The sequence below is a fragment of the Macaca fascicularis genome, chromosome 5, assembly GCF_037993035.2.
Source record: "Macaca fascicularis isolate 582-1 chromosome 5, T2T-MFA8v1.1".
Lineage (NCBI taxonomy): Eukaryota > Metazoa > Chordata > Mammalia > Primates > Cercopithecidae > Macaca > Macaca fascicularis.
Genome location: NC_088379.1, coordinates 109,849,318 through 109,871,625, shown reverse-complemented (window position 1 = coordinate 109,871,625; position 22,308 = coordinate 109,849,318).

Sequence of the window (22,308 nt, the reverse complement as noted above, 5' to 3'; positions counted from 1 at the left end):
TTTTGATTTGCACTTCTCTGATGGCCAGTGATGATGACTATTTTTTCATGTGTCTGTTGGCTGCATAAATGTCTTCTTTTGAGAAGCTGTTATGGAAATTATTAAACAAAAGTGGAGAGAATTGTGTAATGAACCCCACAGATACATTTCCAGCTTCAATGATTAACAACACATAGTCTATCTTGTTTAATTAATATCCTGTCCATTTCCCCAGCTCTGGTTTACTTTTAAGCAAATCCAAGATTTCATATATTTCAAGTACATTATTTATGTATCTATTTTATAAATAACATCAATTTTTAAAAAATGAAAATGAACAATTAGCTCTTCCTGTTGAATTCATCCCTTTACCATTATGTAATGGCCTTCTTTGTCTCTTTTGATCTTTGATGGTTTAAAGTCTGTTTTATCAGAGACTAGGATTGCAACCCCCGCTTTTTTTTTGTTCTCCATTTGCTTGGTAAATCTTCCTCCATCCCTTTATTTTGAGCCTATGTATGTCTCTGCATGTGAGATGGGTCTCCTGAATACAGCAGACTGATGGGTCTTGACTCTTTATCCAGTTTGCCAGTCTGTGTCTTTTAATTGGAGCATTTAGTCCATTTACATTTAAGGTTAAGATTGTTATGTGTGAACTTGATCCTGCCATTATGATATTAACTGGTTATTTTGCTCGTTAGTTGATGCAGTTTCTTCCTAGCCTCGATGGTCTTTACATTTTGGCATGTTTTTGCAATGGCTGGTACCAGTTGTTCCTTTCCATGTTTAGTGCTTCCTTCAGGGTCTCTTGTAAGGCAGGCCTAGTGGTGACAAAATCTGTAAGCATTTGCTTATCTGTAAAGGATTTTATTTCTCCTTCACTTATGAAACTTAGTTTGGCTGGATATGAAATTCTGGGTTTAAAATTCTTTTCTTTTTAAAATGTTGAATATTGGCCCCCACTCTCTTCTGGCTTGGAGAGTTTCTGCCGAGAGATCTGCTGTTAGTAACCCGACCTTTCTCTCTGGCTGCCCTTAAGATTTTTTCCTTCATTTCAACTTTGGTGAATCTGGCAATTATGTGTCTTGGAGTTGCTCTTCTCGAGGAGTATCTTTGTGGCGATCTCTGTATTTCCTGGATTTGAATGTTGGCCTGCCCTACTAGGTTGGGGAAGTTCTCCTGGATGATATCCTGAAGAGTGTTTTCCAACTTGGTTCCATTTTCCCCCTCAAGTTCAGGCACCCCAATCAGATGTAGATTTGGTCTTTTTACATAATCCCATACTTCTTGCAGGCTTTGTTCATTTCTTTTTCTTCTTTTTTCTTTTGGTTTCTCTTCTCACTTCATTTCATTCATTTGATCCTCAATCACAGATACTCTTTCTTCCAGTTGATCGAGTCGGTTACTGAAGCTTGTGCATTTGTCACGTATTTCTCGTGTCATAGTTTTCATCTCTTTCATTTCGTTTATGACCTTCTCTGCATTAATTACTCTAGCCATCAATTCTTCCACTTTTTTTTCAAGATTTTTAGTTTCTTTGTGCTGGGTATGTAATTCCTCCTTTAGCTCCGAGAAATTTGATGGACTGAAGCCTTCTTCTCTCATCTCGTCAAAGTCATTCTCCGTCCAGCTTTGATCCGTTGCTGGCGATGAGCTGTGCTCCTTTGCCGGGGGAGATGCGCTCTTATTTTTTGAATTTCCAGCTTTTCTGCCCTGCTTTTTCCCCATCTTTGTGGTTTTATCTGCCTCTGGTCTTTGATGATCGTGATGTACTGATGGGGTTTTGGTGTAGGTGTCCTTCCTGTTTGATAGTTTTCCTTCTAACAGTCAGGACCCTCAGCTGTAGGTCTGTTGGAGATTGCTTGAGGTCCACTCGAGACCCTGTTTGCCTGGGTATCAGCAGCAGAGGCTGCAGAAGATAGAATATTTCTGAACAGCGAGTGTACCTGTCTGATTCTTGCTTTGGAAGCTTCCTCTCAGGGTGTACTCCACCCTGTGAGGTGTGGGGTGTCAGACTGCCCCTAGTGGGGGATGTCTCCCAGTTAGGCTACTCACGGGTCAGGGACCCACTTGAGCAGGGAGTCTGTCCCTTCTCAGATCTCAACCTCCATGTTGGGAGATCCACTGCTCTCTTCAAAGCTGTCAGACAGAGTCGTTTGCAGAGGTTTCGGCTGTGTTTGTTATTGCCCTGTCCCCAGAGGTGGAGTCTATAGAGACAGGCAGGTTTCCTTGAGCTGCTGTGAGCTCCCCCCAGTTCGAGCTTCCCATCAGCTTTGTTTACCTACTTAAGCCTCAGCAATGGCGGGCGCCCCTCCCCCAGCCTCGCTGCTGCCTTGCTGGTAGATCACAGACTGCTGTGCTAGCAATGAGGGAGGCTCCGTGGGTGTGGGACCCTCCCGGCCAGGTGTGGGATATGATCTCCTGGTGTGCCTGTTTGCTTAAAGCGCAGTATTGGGGTGGGAGTTACCCAATTTTCCAGGTGTTGTGTGTCTCAGTTCCCCTGGCTAGGAAAAGGGATTCCCTTCCCCCTTGCACTTCCCAGGCGCGGCGATGCCTCACCCTGCTTCAGCTCTCGCTGGTCGGGCTGCAGCAGCTGACCAGCACCAATTGTCCAGCACTCCCCAGTGAGATGAACCCAGTACCTCAGTTGAAAATGCAGAGATCACCGGTCTTCTGTGTTGCTCGCGCTGGGAGTTGGAGACTGGAGCTGTTCCTATTCGGCCATCTTGGAGCACCCAGATTCATGAAGCAAGTCCTTAGAGACTTACAAAGAGACTTAGACTCCCATACAATAATAATGGGAGACTTCAACACTCCACTGTCAACATTAGACAGATCAACGAGACAGAAAGTTAACAAGGATATCCAGGAATTGAACTCATCTCTGCAGCAAGCAGACCTAATAGACATCTATAGAACTCTCCACACCAAATCAACAGAATATACATTCTTCTCAGCACCACATCGTACTTACTCCAAAATCGACCACGTAATTGGAAGTAAAGCACTCCTCAGCAAATGTACAAGAACAGAAATTATAACAAACTGTCTCTCAGACCACAGTGCAATCAAACTAGAACTCAGGACTAAGAAACTCAATCAAAACCACTCAACTACATGGAAACTGAACAACCTGCTCCTGAATGACTACTGGGTACATAACGAAATGAAGGCAGAAATAAAGATGTTCTTTGAAACCAATGAGAACAAAGATACAACATACCAGAATCTCTGGGACACATTTAAAGCAGTGTGTAGAGGGAAATTTATAGCACTAAATGCCCACAAGAGAAAGCAGGAAAGATCTAAAATTGACACCCTAACATCACAATTAAAAGAACTAGAGAAACAAGAGCTAACACATTCGAAAGCTAGCAGAAGGCAAGAAATAACTAAGATCAGAGCAGAACTGAAGGAGATAGAGACACAAAAACTCTCCAAAAAATCAATGAATCCAGGAGTTGGTTTTTTGAAAAGATCAACAAAATTGACAGACCGCTAGCAAGACTAATAAAGAAGAAAAGAGAGAAGAATCAAATCGACGCAATTAAAAATGATAAAGGGGATATCACCACCGACCCCACAGAAATACAAACTACCATCAGAGAATACTATAAACACCTCTACGCAAATAAACTGGAAAATCTAGAAGAAATGGATAATTTCCTGGACACTTACACTCTTCCAAGACTAAACCAGGAAGAAGTTGAATCCCTGAATAGACCAATAGCAGACTCTGAAATTGAGGCAATAATTAATAGCCTACCAACCAAAAAAAGTCCAGGACCAGATGGATTCACAGCTGAATTCTACCAGAGGTACAAGGAGGAGTTGGTACCATTCCTTCTGAAACTATTCCAATCAATAGAAAAAGAGGGAATCCTCCCTAACTCATTTTATGAGGCCAACATCATCCTGATACCAAAGCCTGGCAGAGACACAACAAAAAAAGAGAATTTTAGACCAATATCCCTGATGAACATCAATGCAAAAATCCTCAATAAAATACTGGCAAACCGGATTCAGCAACACATCAAAAAGCTTATCCACCATGATCAAGTGGGCTTCATCCCCGGGATGCAAGGCTGGTTCAACATTCGCAAATCAATAAACATAATCCAGCATATAAACAGAACCAAAGACAAGAACCACATGATTATCTCAATAGATGCAGAAAAGGCTTTTGACAAAATTCAACAGCCCTTCATGCTAAAAACGCTCAATAAATTCGGTATTGATGGAACGTACCTCAAAATCATAAGAGCTATTTATGACAAACCCACAGCCAATATCATACTGAATGGGCAAAAACTGGAAAAATTCCCTTTGAAAACTGGCACAAGACAGGGATGCCCTCTCTCACCACTCCTATTCAACATAGTGTTGGAAGTTCTGGCTAGGGCAATCAGGCAAGAGAAAGAAATCAAGGGTATTCAGTTAGGAAAAGAAGAAGTCAAACTGTCCCTGTTTGCAGATGACATGATTGTATATTTAGAAAACCCCATTGTCTCAGCCCAAAATCTCCTTAAGCTGATAAGCAACTTCAGCAAAGTCTCAGGATACAAAATTAATGTGCAAAAATCACAAGCATTCTTATACACCAGCAACAGACAAACAGAGAGCCAAATCAGGAATGCACTTCCATTCACAATTGCTTCAAAGAGAATAAAATACCTAGGAATCCAACTTACAAGGGATGTAAAGGACCTCTTCAAGGAGAACTACAAACCACTGCTTAGTGAAATAAAAGAGGACACAAACAAATGGAAGGACATACCAAGCTCATGGATAGGAAGAATCAATATCGTGAAAATGGCCATACTGCCCAAGGTAATTTATAGATTCAATGCCATCCCCATCAAGCTACCAATGAGTTTCTTCACAGAATTGGAAAAAACTGCTTTAAAGTTCATATGGAACCAAAAAAGAGCCCGCATCTCCAAGACAATCCTAAGTCAAAAGAACAAAGCTGGAGGCATCACGCTACCTGACTTCAAACTATACTACAATGCTACAGTAACCAAAACAGCATGGTACTGGTACCAAAACAGAGATATAGACCAATGGAACAGAACAGAGTCCTCAGAAATAATACCACACATCTACAGCCATTTGATCTTTGACAAACCTGAGAGAAACAAGAAATGGGGAAAGGATTCCCTATTTAATAAATGGTGCTGGGAAAATTGGCTAGCCATAAGTAGAAAGCTGAAACTGGATCCTTTCCTTACTCCTTATATGAAAATTAATTCAAGATGGATTAGAGACCTAAACGTTAGACCTAATACCATAAAAATCCTAGAGGAAAACCTAGGTAGTACCATTCAGGACATAGGCATGGGCAAAGACTTCATGTCTAAAACACCAAAAGCAATGGCAGCAAAAGCCAAAATTGACAAATGGGATCTCATTAAACTAAAGAGCTTCTGCACAGCAAAAGAAACTACCATCAGAGTGAACAGGCAACCTACAGAATGGGAGAAAATTTTTGCAATCTACTCATCTGACAAAGGGCTAATATCCAGAACCTACAAAGAACTCAAACAAATTTACAAGAAAAAAACAAACAATCCCATCAAAAAGTGGGCAAAGGATATGAACAGACATTTCTCAAAAGAAGACATTCATACAGCCAACAGACACATGAAAAAATGCTCATCATCACTGGCCATCAGAGAAATGCAAATCAAAACCACAATGAGATACCATCTCACACCAGTTAGAATGGCGATCATTAAAAAGTCAGGAAACAACAGGTGCTGGAGAGGATGTGGAGAAATAGGAACACTTTTACACTGTTGGTGGGATTGTAAACTAGTCCAACCATTATGGAAAACAGTATGGCGATTCCTCAAGGATCTAGAACTAGATGTACCATATGACCCAGCCATCCCATTAGTGGGTATATACCCAAAGGATTATAAATTATGCTGCTATAAAGACACATGCACACTTATGTTTATTGCGGCACTATTCACAATAGTAAAACATGTATTTAAGTTTGTGTAAAACAAACTCGGAGAGAGTCAGTATATTTTGATTTGTTGATATTTCTGTTAAGACTCTTAATCTGTATTTTCCCTCTTCTCCCTCTCTCTTTCTTGCTCTTTCTCTCTCTCTTCTCTTTTTTCTCTTGGTTGTTGAATAAACCACATAATCTTATAGAATTTGCCAGAGTCTGCAGTTTGCTGAGTATATCATCTTGAAATACATTAAATGTTTACTTTTTTATTAAGTTATTTCTATATTGCTTTAGATCTATAGACTTCTTCAGATTCTTTTTCTTATTCTTTATCTTCTCCCCCTTCTACTCTTCTTTCCTTCTTCTTCATCGTCATCTTCTTTTTCGTAGCTGGTTCTGTGTAGCCTTTATTTGGGAATTACATAATGTCTGCTGATTCCTTGTTTTTTGTTTGTTTGTTTATTTGGTTTTTTTTTTGATATAATCAGCTCCTGACAATATTACTTACATCCATTAATTTAATTCAGTAGAGTTGCAAAATGTTGTATTCTAATCCTATTATTTCTTTTACATATATGTAGCTTATAATTTTCATTATAGAGATTTATGGCCTACTTTGTTAAACTTATTTCTAGTTATTTTTGTTTGTGGCTTTCATAAATGGATTGTTTCCTTGATTTCTTATTCAGATAGTTCATTATTGGTGTATAGAAATGCTACTGATTTTGCATCCTGAAACTTTACTGAATTTATCTCTTCTAAAAATATTTTTGGTGCACTTTTAAAGTTTTTCTATATATAATACCATGTTGTAGGCAAATAGGCACAATTTATCTTCCTCCTTTTCAATTTGAATGCCCTTTATTGCTTTCTCTTGCTGAAGTGCTCTGTCTAGAATTTATGTTGAATAAGATTGTTGAATAAGAGTACTATGTTGCTTAGACATGACAAAAGTGAGCCTACTTGTCTTGTTCCAGTTCTTAGAGGAAAAACTTTCAACATTTCCCCATTCATCATCATGTTGGCTGTGGGCTTGTTATCATGACCTTTATTGTGTTGTTGAGGTATGTTCCTTTATACTTAAAGTGTTGAAAGTTTTTGTTTTTTTTTTTATCATGAAGAGATATTGAATTTTATTGAATACTTTTTTCACACTTATCAAGATGATCCATATAGATTTTATCTTTCTTTTTATGTAATGTATTACATTTACTGATGTGCATATGTTGAATTATTTTGCATCTGTGGGATAAATTCCCCTTTATTATGGTGTCTAATTTTTTGATGTGCTGTTGGATGCAGTTTGCTAGTTTTTGTTCAGTAGTTTTGCCTTTATGTTCACTAGGAATGTTGTCTTGTAGTTTCTGTTGTTATTGTGTTCTTGTCTGGTTTTGGTATCAGGGTAATACTGGCCTTGTGGAATTAATTTGCAAGAATTCCCTCATCTTCAATTTTTTAGAATAGTTTTAGAATAATTATTGTTAACCTTTTACAAATGATTTTGTAGAATTCAGCAGTGAAGCCATCAGGTCCTGGGCTTTGCTTTGTTGAGATTTTTATTACTGCTTCAATCTCTTTACTCATTATTGGTCTGTTCAGGTTTTTTATTTCTGGAAGAAATAAAAGAAAGAATATAAATAAAATAAATAAAATGAATAAAACAAGAAATATTGGTGAGTTGCATGTGTCTGGGAACTTATTTATACATTTCTCTTAGCTTTTTCAATTTGTTGGCATATAGTATTTCATAATAGTCTCTAATGATATTTTGTATTTCTGTGGTATCAGTTGCAATGTCTCCATTTTCATTTCTGATTTTGTTTACTTGAGTCTTCTCTCTTTTTTTCATAGTTGTTTCAGCTAATGATTTTTTGGTTATTATCTTTGCAAAATAACAAATTTTTATTTTTTAATTTTATTTTGGGACATTTAAATATGTAAAATTGTTATGTTAATATACAAAATACATGGTCTGATAGTTAAACTTAAAAAATGTATTAAAGCTTAGCTTCTACCACTGTATAATCTATTTTATCTTTTCTACATTCATAGGTAACCTTTGCTTTTCATTTAACTTTTTTAGGTTTTACTTAATTTTTCCAACTTTATTGAGGTATAATTGATAAATAAAAATCAAATGTATTTTCCATGTACAACATGATGCTTTAATATAGATATATACATTGTGAAATTATTACTACAATAAATTTAATTAACATATCCATCACATCACATTTTATCTTTTTTTGTGGTAAGAATGTTTCTCATCTACTCTCATAGCCAGTTTCACACATAGAGTACAGTATCATTAACTATAATTACTACGCTGTATTTAGATCTTCCAAACTTATTCATCCTTCATAACTGAAACCTTCTACCCTTTGACCAACATCTCATTTTCCAACTTCCAGCCCCTGCCAATTACCAATCTACTCCCTACTTTTATAATTTCAATTTTGTAATTTTTTCTTTTTAACCTTATGATTTACTCTCCATTTTGAAATGCCTCTCTACCTTACATAAATAGGGTATGATATGGTCAGGTTTATATTTTTTAAAAATCACTCTAATTTCATGAATCAAATACTTTAGTAGGGCAAGTGTGGACATCGGGATACTAGTTAGGAGAGTTTTGCATGAATTTAGGTCATGGTAATCTGCGTTTGATTCTTTGAAATTTTAGAACCCTTTGTCCTTTGCGATGTTCTGATATTTTTTGGCACCTATATATTTTGATTCTGTACTATGAATTTGAATTTTTATTATCCTATAATATGGTTTGGCTCTGTGTCCCCACCCAAATCTCATCTTGAATTGTAATCCCCACATGTGGATGCAGGCACCTGTAATCCCCAAGTGTGGAGAAAGGGAGGTGATTGGATCCTAGGGACGGTTTCCCCCATGCTGTTCTCGTGATAATGTGGAAATTCTCACGAGATCTGATGGTTTTATTACATGTTTGACAGTTCCTCCTATATGCACACACTCTTTCTTTCTCTCTGACCTGTTGCCATGTAAGAGTGTCTGCTTCCCCTTCCACCATGATTGTAAGTCTCCTAGGGCCTCCCCAGCCATGCAGTACTGTGAGTCAATTAAACCTCATTCCTTTATAAATTACCCAGTTTTGGGTAGTATATTTATAGCAGTTTGAAAACAGACTAACACAACTTATTATTTAACATCATGTAACCTCTTCATGCATTCAAATGTTTTGAGCTGCTTCATTTATTTATTATCAATAAAATTTAATTTGGCAACTCTAAAATGAATTATCCTTTGTTTTCCAATTTACCCTATGGCTGTCATTTCCTTGATTCCATGAAAGTATTTAAGAAAACAGGATAAAGTTTCTTTAGGTTGCAAATTCAAATGAGTGTAACCTAGACTGAAGCTCCAAACTGAAAAAGAAATTATCAGTCAAAAACTGCCATATTTAAATATATTGAGCGGCATTAATGTTAATTTGGCCTTCTCAATACTAATATCAGCAAGACTATTCTGCAAGGTGTAAACTACTGATCTTTAATTTATCATGTAACTATTTTATTTTCACCGATATATTCTGAATGTGATCTGAGCAGCTTGATTAACATGCCATTCAGCTTGGTAGGCTTAGGATGACTATTTAGGCTTGGGCATATACTGGGGCATGGGGAGGTCAGAATAAAAAAGAAAGAATCATCTTATGCTAAGCCTATAGCTTAAAAATTACTTTTCTACAAATACAATCTTCTGTTTGAAAATTCTTAATCAAGTAACAGAAATCCCTAAATTTAGCAAGAACAGTTTCCATCCCACTTACAGATATTTTGGCTATGTCACTTGATTGCATTGATATCTGAAATCTGTAAAACTTTTAGGCCCTTCTATCTATTGATGATTCTTGATCAACTATGGATGAGGAAGAAAAAAATGCAAGCATTATTTTCAGTTTGGCAAAGGGGAACCAATTATAAGAATGCCACTTCAAATAATTTCTTTGAGAATCAATGAATAAAATATGTGAAAAACTTATATTCTATAAAGTGCTAAAAATGATTAATAAAAATACTAACAGTAAAAATAGTCTTGTTTTTAACTTTTTTATTTCACAATTACTCCTCATTCGTTCAACTCACTTGTCATTGAATGTTATAATTCCCTTTTAGGATTGCCTCATTGTCAAGCATAGTAAATAATTTTTTGTTTTGATTCTCATTAAATTATCTATTACATATGATGTTGCTGGCCATAACTTCTTTTTTTGAAATCCTCTTATCCTGATTTTTGTGGTAAGTGGAGTACATTCCGATCCCCAGCTTCTGTCACTCAGAATAATTACTTTGAAATTCTTTCATGTAGTTGTGTGTGCTGATGATTAATTATTTTTATTTTTGATAAGTATTCTATTGTACAAATATATTACATTTTATTTATGCATGCAGTTGTCAATGGACGATTAAATTGGTTTTAGTTTTGAACTACTACAAATAAAATCATTTTTTCAAAGAGCAGACCATAATTTTGATGAAGTGTTTTTATTGTTTGTTTTATATTTTACTTTTAATTAAAAATAATTGTATATATTTATGGGTACAATGGATGTTTTGGATAGGAACACATTGAGAAATGTTTAAATCATGCTTATTAATCCATCTATGACCTCACCTACTTACCATTTTTGTGGTAACAACTTTTAACATCTACTCTTTTAGAAATTTCTTTGGATTATGGTTATGGTGTATAGGTAGGAAGTCTGTGCTTAACTCAAAGTAACAAAGATATTCCTATGTTTTATTGGTTTTAAATTAAGCTGCCTAATTGTGAATAGTATAAATTAGATAATATGGTGGTTTTAATTTTCATGTATCTAAGGACTGATTGTGTTAAAGTTTTATAGTTTTAGATTTTGCATTTAGACATTGTGTTGATTAACTTGGTAATGTTGAAAATTAATTGACTGTGTATGTGTGGATATATTATAAACTCTCTACATCACTGCTACATTATTTGTCTTGATGCCAATATTTTCTGTTTTAATTGCTGTAGCTTAATATTAGGTCTGGAAATCAGTTGACATCTTTAAATAATTTTGATAATATATTCAATGGTATTTCTACTTTATTTAAATTTCTATAGTTTATTTTAAGGATATTGGTATAAATATAGTGTATGGTGTCAAATTCTCTCTCTTTCTTTCTCTCCCTCCCTTTATCTATACCCACACAGAATACAAGTGATTTTTCTATGTTTACCTTAAATCCTGCCAACTTGCTAAACTTACATATTAGTACTTTTAGTAGTTTGTTTGTAGACCGAAAGTTTGTAAACCAAAAGTTTCTCTGGGTGAGTCACTGAGTGAATGAAGAGTGAATGTGAAGGCCTAGAACATTACTGTGCACTACTGTAGAATTCATGAACACTCCAAACCTAGGGTATACTAAATTTGTAAAAACTATATTTGTGATAATAAATTAATCTTAGCTTGCCGTAAGATTTTACTTTATACACTTTTTAAATTTAAAACACTTTGACACATTGTAATAGCAGGTTAAAACACAAACATATTGTACACTTGCACTAAAATACTTTTTTTCTTTAAATTCATATATTATGGAATTTTTTTGTATTTTTAATGTTATAACCTTTTAAACACATTAACGAGGATAACACATTAGCCTAGACCTGCACAGTGTTCAAATCATCAATATCATTTTCTTTCACCTCCAAATCTTGTTCCACTGAAAGTTTTTCAGTGGCAGTAACACACGTTACTGTCATCTCTTATGATAATAGTTTTTCTGAAATACTTCCTAAAAGATTTGCCTAAAGCTATTTTCAATTATTTTCTTTATCATTAGAAGGAGTATACTCTAAAATAACAATAAAATATATATTAAATATATAAACCAGAGCATAGTAATTCATTATCATTATCAAGTATTATGCACTGCACATAATTTGTATATGCTATACTTTTATGCCACTGTCAGTGCAGTAGGCTTGCTTACGTCAACATCACCACAATCATCTGAGTAATGCATTTTGTGCTGATTGTTATGATGCTGTATTAATCCGTTCACACACTGCTATAAAGAACTGCCTGAGAGTGGGGAACTTATGAAGAAAAGAGGTTTAATTGACTCACAGTTCCACAGGCTGTACAGGAAGCATGGTTGGGAAAGCCTCAGGCAACTTACAGTCATGGCAGAGAACGAAGGGAAAACAAGCACCTTCTTCATATGGCAGAGCAGGAGAAGAGAGAGAAGTGTGAAGTGCTACACACTTCCAAATAACCAAATCTCATGAGAACTCACTATCAGAACAGCAAGGGCGGAAATCTGCCCCCGTGATCCAATCAACTCCCACCATGTCCCTCCCCCAACATTAGGGATTAAAATTCAATATGAGATTTGGATGAGGACACAGAGCCAAACTGTATCAGATAGCTACAATGTCACTAGGTGATAACAATTTTTCATTTTCGTTATAATGTTAAGGGACCACTGCAACATATGCGATATGTCATTGACCAAAATGTCATGTGGTGCATGACTGTATTTAAATGGTTCACGGGCATAATTGACCCATAGTTTTAATCCTTAATCCTTTTGATATTACAATACAATTTATTGTACCCCTATGTATAGGTGTTAGTGTATTGTCCATTGTGTAAACAATTTTTGTCTTCATTGGGGGAAATATAAGAAATCTCATAACCAAAGCTCATTAGAAGCTGCTGTTGCTACTACTGCTCTCACTTCTTTCCATCTAAAACCTCCATGTATTGTTCTAAAAGTCCTTATTAAGTGAGAATTAGATTCAGAAGCAAGATTCTAGGACTTATACCATCCTCATTCCTGTTCATTCTCGCTTCTTGTCTCTTTCTGTTATTCAATTCCTTTTCTTTTAGCAAATATTTAATAAACACTGTTAGTTTAGTTTGCCTTCTGGATGTTAGCTCATCAAAAATTCTACCTATTATTTAATGAAGTTTATAGTTTAGTTAAGAAAGCTTGTAGGAATCAACATGCTATAATGCAAAGAATTAGTATAAAATGATTCTATGATAGGAAAATGAAAGACATAATTATTTATGATTTAGTTCTATGACAAATGTTTTCACCTTTAACTGATAAAGGCCCTGGAGTTAAACTACCTGTGTTCAGATCCTTGTTGTACAATTTAATAGTGTTGGGAGGCTGGGTGCGATGACTCACGCCTGTAATCCCAGCAGTTTGGGATGCCAAGGCGGGCAGATCACCTGAGGTCAGAAGTTCAAGACCAGCCTGGCAAACATGGCAAAACCCCATCTCTACTAAAAATAAAAAAAAATAGCTGGGTGTGTTGGTGGGTGCCTGTAATCTCAGCTACTCAGGAGGCTGAGGCAGGAGAATCATTTGAACCCAGAAGGTGGAGGTTGCAGTGAGCCAGGATCATTCCAGCCTAGGCTATAAGAACGAAACTCTGCCTAAAAAAAAAAAAAAAGCGTTGGGAAAAGCAAGATATTTACCTCCATGTGTTTTTCTTTGTTTTTATGTAGCTATAAAATGAAGATAAGAATAGTATCTATCCCAAAATATCATTGTGAGAAATGCAATGGGATAAAACATGTAGTATCTAAAAAATTTATGGCACATAACATTCTCAATAAATGTTAATTATTAATATTACTTTCATTTCTTTACTTAATACCCGCTATCAGACTTTCCTGATAAAAGACGTAAAGGCTCCAATTATTTTGATATTTAGTGAGTGCCTGCTCTGTGTAATCTTCACCTGCCTCCTCTATACTCGGATACTTGGTTATATGCTGTAAACATGGATCTCAATTTTGATCTCAGTTAATAGTTCGGGCAGCTATTTTAGTTTGGGGCTTTCTATAAATACTTGTCTATAACTCAACCTTCAGTTGACTTCAGTAATTTTACAAAATACCTATTCCATAAATCTGAGCTTTTACTAATATACTACCATAAAAGCCTTCATTATGAAAAATGCATATCTATTAATATGTTGGCTTTTAAATCAGTTTCATTTCTTTCATATATGTGATAAAAACATTTTTTTTCTCTTTTCTTGGTATTTCTACTAAACACATATAGATGCTTCTTTCCAGTTCTTTTTCCCTGGTAATCATCCTTTCTATCCACATAGATTTTTGGTTAAGCTGTGATCATATTTTATTCCTGTATTCCCAGCTTTCTGGTAATATGTACGTAAGAGTTGGCAGCTGTCTCTAGTTTGTCCAATTGGACCTCTTTTTATACATAAAACTACGAGTTAGAAACTAAGTCATGTTACTCATAGGGAAATCAATCACAGGTTCTTGGGTTCTACCAGTATCTACTGTTGCAAATGCTGGTCAAAGATAGAAAAATTGTCTATCAAGTAGAAAAGGGAAGTCATAAATGTAATTTGTAATCTTGTGATCAGTTCAGAGGTGAAGGTTGTTATCTCCAATGATATTCCCTGTTTTCTACTACTGGTGTGTACATCATTTCTAATACATAAACACAAACACACACACACACACACATCATTTCCTCTTCTCTTTACCTCACTGTGGAAAATAGATAAGGTTTATAGTGGTTGGTATGCTCAGTCTATTGGTGGAATAACTGGAAATAAAGACCTATTAGAAATATATTGAAATCTTGAACTAAGATAGTGGCCCTGTGACATTTCTGAATGTAAAAGTTGGGTGTGACTTCCAGTTGTCTCTATTTGGGGAGGTATTGAGTGCATTTATAGTTATATATGTGCTAATAAATGTATGTCAGGTGGAGAAAGCTTTTAAATTATGTATAAAAGTATATGTAGATGGAGCAACTAAGATGAAATGTTTTGTGGAGTAATTAAAACTTCCCAACATATCCAACAAAATATGTCCTAACCAGTCATGTTTTTATTTGTTCACTAGACCAGAGTTGCATAATGAACATAAACTGTCATAATTAAATTTATCCTCTCTTTCTTTGTCTGTACCTATCACCACCATTAGCCCCAGGTATTTAAACTGAGAGACAAAGAGAGAGAAGTTTGTCAGAGGACTTGAGATAAGTTCCATCTCTTGCTAGCTGACATTATTAATGTTTCACTATTTCTAGTTCTTATTCAGCTTTAATCGTTCATCTGTTCTGTGAACTCTGTGAATTATTGTTTCATCCTTATATATATATTTTTAATTTATTTATTATTATTATACTTTAAGTTGTAGGGTATATGTGCATAACGTGCAGGTTTGTTACATATGTATACTTGTGCCATGTTGGTGTGCTGCACCCATCAACTCGTCATTTACATCAGGTTTAATTCCCAATGCAATCCCTCCCCCCTCCCCCCTCCCCATGATAGTCCCCGGTGTGTGATGTTCCCCTTCCTGAGTCCAAGTGATCTCATTGTTCAGTTCCCACCTATGAGTGAGAACATGCGGTGTTTGATTTTCTGTTCTTGTGATAGTTGGCTAAGAATGATGGTTTCCAGCTGCATCCATGTCCCTACAAAGGACACAAACTCATCCTTTTTGATGGCTGCATAGTTTTCCATGGTGTATATGTGCCACATTTTCTTAATCCAATCTGTCACTGATGGACATTTGGGTTGATTCCAAGTCTTTGCTATTGTGAATAGTGCTGCAATAAACATACGTGTGCATGTGTCTTTATAGCAGCATAATTTATAATCCTTTGGGTATACACCCAGTAATGGGATGGCTGGGTCATATGGTACATCTAGTTCTAGATCCTTGAGGAATCGCCATACTGTTTTCCATAATGGTTGGACTAGTTTACAATCCCACCAACAGTGTAAAAGTGTTCCTATTTCTCCACATCCTCTCCAGCACCTGCTGTTTCCTGACTTTTTAATGACTGCCATTCTAACTGGTGTGAGATGGTATCTCATTGTGGTTTTGATTTGCATTTCTCTGATGGCCAGTGATGATGAGCATTTTTTCATGTGTCTGTTGGCTGTATGAATGTCTTCTTTTGAGAAATGTCTGTTCATATCCTTTGCCCACTTTTTGATGGGGTTGTTTGTTTTTTTCTTGTAAATTTGTTTGAGTTCTTTGTAGGTTCTGGATATTAGCCCTTTGTCAGATGAGTAGATTGCAAAAATTTTCTCCCATTCTGTAGGTTGCCTGTTCACTCTGATGGTAGTTTCTTTTGCTGTGCAGAAGCTCTTTAGTTTAATGAGATTCCATTTGTCAATTTTGGCTTTTGCTGCCATTGCTTTTGGTGTTTTAGACATGAAGTCTTTGCCCATGCCTATGTCCTGAATGGTACTACCTAGGTTTTCCTCTAGGATTTTTATGGTATTAGGTCTAACATTTAGGTCTCTAATGCATCTTGAATTAATTTTCGTATAAGGAGTAAGGAAAGGATCCAGTTTCAGCTTTCTACTTATGGCTAGCCAATTTTCCCAGCACCATTTATTAAATAGGGAATCCTTTCCCCATTTCTTGTTTCTCTCAGGTTTGTCAAAGATCAGATGGCTGTAGATGTGTGGTATTATTTCTGAGGACTCTGTTCTGTTCCATTGGTCTATATCTCTGTTTTGGTACCAGTACCATGCTGTTTTGGTTACTGTAGCCTTGTAGTATAGTTTGAAGTCAGGTAGCGTGATGCCTCCAGCTTTGTTCTTTTGACTTAGGATTGTCTTGGAGATGCGGGCTCTTTTTTGGTTCCATATGAACTTTAAAGCAGTTTTTTCCAATTCTGTGAAGAAACTCATTGGTAGCTTGATGGGGATGGCATTGAATCTATAAATTACCTTGGGCAGTATGGCCATTTTCACGATATTGATTCTTCCTATCCATGAGCATGGTATGTTCTTCCATTTGTTTGTGTCCTCTTTTATTTCACTGAGCAGTGGTTTGTAGTTCTCCTTGAAAAGGTCCTTTGCATCCCTTGTAAATTGGATTCCTAGGTATTTTATTCTCTTTGAAGCAATTGTGAATGGAAGTTCATTCCTGATTTGGCTCTGTTTGTCTGTTACTGGTGTATAAGAATGCTTGTGATTTTTGCACATTAATTTTGTATCCTGAGACTTTGCTGAAGTTGCTTATCAGCTTAAGGAGATTTTGGGCTGAGACAATGGGGTTTTCTAAATATACAATCATGTCATCTGCAAAGAGGGACAATTTGACTTCTTCTTTTCCTAACTGATCGCAATTAAAAGAACTAGAGAAGCAAGAGCAAACACATTCGAAAGCTAGCAGAAGGCGAGAAATAACTAAGATCAGAGCAGAACTGAAGGAGATAGAGACACAAAAAACTCTCCAAAAAATCAATGAATCCAGGAGTTGGTTTTTTGAAAAGATCAACAAAATTGACAGACCGCTAGCAAGACTAATAAAGAAGAAAAGAGAGAAGAATCAAATCGACGCAATTAAAAATGATAAAGGGGATATCACCACCGACCTCACAGAAATACAAACTACCATCAGAGAATACTATAAACACCTCTACGCAAATAAACTGGAAAATCTAGAAGAAATGGATAATTTCCTGGACACTTACACTCTTCCAAGACTAAACCAGGAAGAAGTTGAATCCCTGAATAGACCAATAGCAGGCTCTGAAATTGAGGCAATAATCAATAGCCTACCAACCAAAAAAAGTCCAGGACCAGATGGATTCACAGCTGAATTCTACCAGAGGTACAAGGAGGAGTTGGTACCATTCCTTCTGAAACTATTCCAATCAATAGAAAAAGAGGGAATCCTCCCTAACTCATTTTATGAGGCCAACATCATCCTGATACCAAAGCCTGGCAGAGACACAACAAAAAAAGAGAATTTTAGACCAATATCCCTGATGAACATCGATGCAAAAATCTTCAATAAAATACTGGCAAACCGGATTCAGCAACACATCAAAAAGCTTATCCACCATGATCAAGTGGGCTTCATCCCTGGGATGCAAGGCTGGTTCAACATTCGCAAATCAATAAACATAATCCAGCATATAAACAGAACCAAAGACAAGAACCACATGATTATCTCAATAGATGCAGAAAAGGCTTTTGACAAAATTCAACAGCCCTTCATGCTAAAAACGCTCAATAAATTCGGTATTGATGGAACGTACCTCAAAATCATAAGAGCTATTTATGACAAACCCACAGCCAATATCATACTGAATGGGCAAAAACTGGAAAAATTCCCTTTGAAAACTGGCACAAGACAGGGATGCCCTCTCTCACCACTGCTATTCAACATAGTGTTGGAAGTTCTGGCTAGGGCAATTAGGCAAGAGAAAGAAATCAAGGGTATTCTTCATCCTTATATTACCATTAAGTTGCCTTTCAGGTGTAATCCAACACAAATTTACATCTGATACATGCAAGAATACTAGCATATTCTGTTTCTGGTGTTGATGTTAATATTGAGGTTTAAGATATTGGATAAGTTGATCCTAGTATTTCAATAGCCGTGTCCTAATTTCTTATAGATTAATTTTACAGATTACCATATTAACAGATTAGAATGCAATGGAGGATGCTTATCTATATTATTGATATATATCTATTATTATTTAGGGGAAGTCAGGGAGACAGTAAAATAATAAAGGAATGAGAAAATTTTCTGAAGAAATGTCTGCAGTTATTCTCAGGCATTTTTGTCTGTTTTATCAATGGTGACTTACACATGCATTTGAGACAGAAAATTTTAAAAGCAAAAGCTAAGTTTCCCCAGGATTGATACCCTGATGGAGCTTACCAGCTGCCTTAGATGCAATCCTTCAGCAACTATGCTCTTTAAATTAGTGAGCTTCTTTTATTATTTTATTTTGAATTTTTTTTTCTTTTTTTTTTTTTTTTTTTCACTTCTTTATCCTCCTTCAAGTTATCCTACCACTCCAGTAAAGGAAACAATTACATACACTCCTTTTCTTTTTTGGCAGAGTAACATCTGAAAACCGAAGTTTTTTCTTTATTTGTTTTGTTTTTTGGTGTTGTTTTGTTTTGCTTTTGAGACAAAGCCTCACTCTGTTGCCCAGGCTGGAGTGCAGTGGCATGGTCTCTGCTCACTGCAACCTCCACCTCTCAGGTTCAAGCGATTCTCCTGCCTCAGCCTCTCGAGTAGCTGGGATTACAGGGGCCTGCAACCACACCTGGCTAATTTTTTGTATTTTTAGTAGAGACAGGGTTTCTCCATGTTGTCCAGCCTGGTCTCAAACTCCTGACCTTATGATCCACCCACCTCGGCCTCCCAAAGTGCTGGGATTAGAGGTATGAGCCACCGTGCCTGGCCTGAAAACAGAAGTTTTTGTAAGATATTCCTAACAGCACTGGCCATCCTCCCTCATGAACATTCTATCCCCTCCTTAACAAGAGTGTGTTTTTTTGTTTGTTTTTTTGTTTTGTTTTGTTTTTTTAATTGTCCTGTTTCCTACTTGTTTTCAGATAATAATGTAAATATAAGCATATATTCATTACAGAAAATTTAGAAGTTATAAGAGAGGAGAGAATTAAAAGCTATTCATTATTCTCCATCTAGAAATAACGAGTCTTAACACATATTTACATTTTCTGTACATATTTAGATATGCATAGATATTTAGAAATTTGAGATTATAATATACATATTACTTATAATATCTGTTTCTGCTTGCAATAGATTGTAAATATTTATTATAATATAACAGAATAAATTAAAGAAACAATTTAATTGATCCCATATTGCTGAACATTTGCAATACAAAGTGACTTAAAAGGCAACTATGACTGGATTTCCCATGCAGAGAAGATGGTGTAGGCCTCTTTCCCCCTGCTCTTCCCCAAACACAGTAACATATTCTGAAAATAATCCAAGAGCTAACCAAAGGAGAACTCTAATCAATAGTAAGAAGAAGGTGAGCTGGTTTGAAACCTCAAAGCTAAAACAACACAAACAGCACAGCAGCTGTGTGTTTATCTCACTACCAAGACATTGAAAGTTAAACTGACCCTGGAACCAGATCCTAAAAATGTAGGTCAGTTCCTATATGCTAAATCTAAATAAGGTGGTTTGCCTTCTAAAAGAAAATTTGAAACAGGAATCAGAGGACCTAACATAACTGAAAAAATATCCAGGATACAATAAAACATCACTATTGTACCAAAATCCAGAAAGTCATAACTTGAATAAGAAAAAACAATCCATTGATGTTGATACTTAGATGATTCAAATGTTGTAATTAACTGTTGGGATTTTAAAGCCATAGTCATAAAAATGCTTCAGAAATCAGCTACAAATTTTCTTGTAATAGATGAAGCACTAGAAAATTCTGCAAAAGATTAGAAGTTGTAAAGTAGAACCAATGGAAATAATAAAACTGGGATTATACAGTGAGATCCATTTAAAAACTCACCAGATAGGTTCAATAGTAGTGTGGTGATGACAGGGAGTACAATAAAGAAAATTGAGAATATATTTATATATTTAATAAAATAAAAAAAACAGAAAGAAAATTATCTTTAAAAATTAGCACAACTAAGGGACCTGTTGGGTACTAACAAAGACAATATTTGTTATTTTCTGAGTTACAGAAAAAAGAAAATAACAGGATTCCAAGATATTCACATACAAATCCAGTATACTGAGAATTTCAAATACAATGAACCCCCAAGACTATATGCCAATACACATCATAATTAAACTTCTAAAACTAAAACGAAGCATCTTAAAAGCAGAAAGTGATCGGAAACCAGTACCTATATAGGGATGACACTTTGAATGACAATGGTTTTCTTGACTGAAAAAATGGACACTAAAACAGACACCAAAGTCAATTTTATTCTGTGACATAAAATAAACCTCAACAAATTTGAAATAATTGAAACCATACAGAGTGGGTTCTCAGACTGTAATAAAATTAAACTTGAAATCTATAAGAGACAACAGGATAATATTGAAACATGTAAAAATCAGATAACACACTTCTATATACCTAAGGATCCAAGAGAAAAACTTGAAGATAATAAAAACATAAATAGAATTGAACTAAATTGATAATACAACATATTTAAATATGTGAGATGAAGTCAAAGTAGTGTTTAAATGGAAATACATGACACTAAATGCTTTTATGGGAAAATATGAGAGATATCAAACTAATAATCTCAATTTCTATCTCATGCAACAAAAATAATGAGAGTAAAATAAAGCTAGAGTAAGAAGAAGAAAAGAGATATTGAAAACAAGTGCAATAATCAATAAAAATGAAAACAGAAAACATTAGACAACAGTCAGTGATACAAAAAGTTTGTTCTCTGAAAAAATAAAATAAAATTGATAAAACACTACCAAGACACAAATTGAAAAAAGAGAGAAGACACAAATCACCAATGGAAGGAATGTAACAGAAGATTTCACTGAAGACTGCAGCCACTAAAAAAATAATAAGGGAATATTATGAACAGCTTTATACTAAGAACTTTGACAACTTAACTAACTTAAGCATTTCCCCAAAAAATACAAACAGCCAAAGCTTAACCAAGATGGAATTGATAATCAAATAGAACTATAATTATAGAGAAATTGACTCATTATTAAACACCTCTGAAAGATAAATTTCCAGGCCCAAATAATTTCATTAGAAAATTCTACCAAACATTTAAAGATTAACATCAATTTTATATAATTTCTTTCATAATAAAAGGGAATATGTTCCGATTCAATTTATGAGCCTGTTATCACTCTGATATCAAAAATCTAACAAAGAGAGTACAGTAAGAAGATAACTACTGAACATTATATCTCATGAACTTAGATGCAAATTTCTCAACATATTTGCAAACTGAATCCAACATTATGTAAAGCAAATTATGTTCTATAACCTAGTGGAATTTTCACTAGTTATGAAATATATTAAAATAAATCTGCCAAAATCCAGAACACTGACAACCCTAAATGTTGGGTAGAATATGAATATGAAACAGCAGGATCTCTCATACATTACTGATGGAATGCAAAATGGTACACCCACATTGAATCAGCTTGTTAGTGTTTTTACAAAACTAAACATAACTTACTATGTGATCCAGTAATTGTAAACCTTGGTATTTACCCAAATGAGTTCAAAATTGATGTCCACACACAAAATCAGGCACATGTATATTTATGGCAGCTTAATGCATAATTGCCAAAATTTGCAAATAACCAAGATATCTTTCAGTAGTTGAATAAACTGTTGTAATCTAGACAATGGAATAGTATTGAGTGATAAAAAGAAACGAGGTAGTAAGCCATGAAAAGACAAGGAGGAACCTTAAAGCCATATTACTAAGTGAGTGAAGCCAATCTGAAAAGGCTATGTACTGGATCATTCCCAGTATATGACATTCTGGGAAAGGCAAAACTATAAAAACAGGAAATAGATAAGTGATTACCAAGGATTAGG